Genomic DNA, 2,719 nt, shown 5'->3' with positions numbered 1-2,719 from the left:
GAACCTGAAAGGACCTTGAAGAGAAAGCTAAGAGAAACCAAAACACAACTCTCTCTAGAGGGCCTAACAGAGCTCTTCAAAGAAGAAGAAACAATGGCAGCCGAAAATAACAATGCCAACAATGCAAGGAAGGTGCTTGGTGACTTTACTGCACCTACTCCCGACTTCTATGGGAGAAGCATCTCAATCCCTGCCATTGGAGCAAACAACTTTGAGCTTAAGCCTCAATTAGTTTCTCTAATGCAACAGAATTGCATGTTTCATGGACTTCCATTGGAAGATCATCATCAGTTCTTTGCTGAGTTCTTGCAAATCTGTGACACTATCAAGACCAATGGGGTTGACCCTGAAGTCTACAGACTTATGCTCTTTCCTTTTGCTGTAAGAGACAGAGCTAGAACATGGTTGGATTCACAACCTAAAGAAAGCCTGAAGTCTTGGGAAAAGCTAGTCAATGCATTCTTGGCAAAGTTCTTTCCACCTCAAAAATTGAGTAAGCTTAGAGTGGAAGTCTAAACCTTCAGACAGAAGGAAGGTGAATCCCTCTATGAAGCTTGGGAAAGATTCAAGCAATTAATCAGAAGATGTCCTTCTGACATGCTTTCAGAATGGAGCATCATAGGAGTTTTCTATGATGGTCTGTCTGAACTATCCAAGATGTCATTGGATAGCTCTACTGGAGGATCTCTTCATCTGAAGAAGATGCCTGCAGAAGCTCAAGAACTCATTGAAATGGTTGCAAATAACCAATTCATGTACACTTCTGAAAGGAATACTGTGAATAATGGGATAGCTCAGAAGAAAGGAGTTCTTGAGATTGATACTCTGAATGCCATATTGGCTCAGAATAAAATATTGACCCAACAAGTCAATATGATTTCTCAGAGTCTGTCTGAAATGCAAGCAGCAACAGGCAGTACTAAGGAAGCTTCCTCTGAAGAAAAAGCTTATGATCCTGAGAACCCAGCAATGGAAGAGGTGAATTACATGGGAGAATCCTATGGAAACACCTATAATCTTTCATGGAGAAATCATCCAAATCTCTCATGGAAGGATCAACAGAGACCTCAACAAGGTTTCAACAACAACAATGGTGGAAGAAACAGGTTTAGCAATAGCAAGCCTTTTCCATCATCTTCTCAGCAACAGACAGAGAATTCTAAGCAAAACCCCTCTGACTTAACAACCATTGTCTCTGATCTAATCAAAACCACTCAAAGTTTCATGACTGAAACAAGGTCCTCCATTAGAAATTTGGAGGCACAATTGGGTCAGTTGAGTAAGAAAATTACTGAACTCCCTCCTAACACTCTCCCAAGCAATACAGAAGAGAATCCAAAAAGAGAGTGCAAGGCCATAACCACATCTCACATGGCCGAACATGGAGAGGGGGAAGAGGCAGTGATTCCCACTGAGGAAGACCTCAATGGACGCCCACTGACCTCCATGGAATTTCCTAATGAGGAACAATGGGAATCTGAGGCTCATTCTGAGACCATGGAGATTCCATTGAATTTACTTCTGCCTTTAATAAGCTCTGATGAGTATTCTTCCTCTGAAGAGGATGAAGATGTCACTGAAGAGCAAGTTGCTAAGTACCTTGGAGCAATCATGAAGCTAAATGCCAAGTTATTTGGTAATGAGACTTGGGAGAATGAACCTCTATTGCTCATCAAAGAACTGGATGACTTGACTAGGCAGAGATTACCTCAAAAGAGACAGGACCCTGGGAAGTTCTCAATCCCTTGTACCATAGGCACCATGACCTTTGAGAAGGCTCTGTGTGACCTAGGGTCAAGCATAAACCTTATGCCTCTCTCTGTAATGGAGAAGCTAGGGATCATTGAGGTACAAGCTGCAAGAATCTCATTAGAGATGGCAGACAATTCAAAGAAACAGGCTTATAGACTTGTAGAGGATGTCTTGGTAAAGGTTGAAGACCATTACATCCCTGCTGATTTCATAGTCCTAGAGACTGGGAAGTGTATGGATGAATCCATCATCCTTGGCAGACCCTTCCTAGCCACAGCAAAAGCTGTGATTGATGTTGACAGAGGAGAATTGATCATTCAAGTGAATGGAGACTCCCTTGTGTTTAAAGCTCAAGGATATCCCTCTGTAACCATGGAGAGGAAGCATGAAGAGTCAAACAGAGCCCCCACAGTCAAACTCTAAGTTTGATGATGGGAGGCCACAACCAAACTCTAAGTTTGGTGTTGAACCCCCACATTCAAACTCTATGTTTGGTGTTGGGAGGTTCCAACATTGCTCTGAACATCTGTGAGGCTCCATGAGAGCCACTGTCAAGCTATTGACATTAAAGAAGCGCTTGTTGGGAGGCAACCCAATCTTTAACTTATCTATATTAAATTTCTATTTTCTTTTTCTATTTTATGTTTTCTGTAGGTTGATGATCATGTGAAGTCACAAAAACAATTAAAAAAGCAAAACCAAAAATAGAATGAAAAATAGAACACCCTGGAGGAGATAGTTACTGGCGTTTAAACGCTAGTAAAGGTAGCAGAATGGGCGTTAAACGCCCAGTCTGGCACCATTCTGGGCGTTTAACACCAGAAAAGGGCACCAGACTGGCGTTTAACGCCAGGAATGGGCAAGAAGCTGGCATTAAACGCCAGAAATGGGCAGCAGCCTGGCGTTTAACGCCAGGATTGGCAGCAAGGGGCATTTTTGCATGCCACATAGTGCAGGGATGAGAAAT

The 2,719-nt window shown here is 42.4% G+C and overlaps 1 non-coding gene across 1 annotated transcript; it reads right to left on the bottom strand.

The window, feature by feature from the left end:
• Positions 1-495: 495 nt before the first annotated feature.
• On the bottom strand, positions 496-603 carry LOC112759880 (small nucleolar RNA R71). Its single transcript, XR_003180345.1, has one exon. It is a non-coding gene; the product is annotated as a small nucleolar RNA R71 (small nucleolar RNA).
• Positions 604-2,719: the final 2,116 nt, after the last annotated feature.

Source organism: Arachis hypogaea, chromosome 16, assembly GCF_003086295.3.
Source record: "Arachis hypogaea cultivar Tifrunner chromosome 16, arahy.Tifrunner.gnm2.J5K5, whole genome shotgun sequence".
Lineage (NCBI taxonomy): Eukaryota > Viridiplantae > Streptophyta > Magnoliopsida > Fabales > Fabaceae > Arachis > Arachis hypogaea.
Note: the sequence above shows the minus strand (reverse complement) of the source record. Positions and strands in the feature narration are given on the sequence as shown.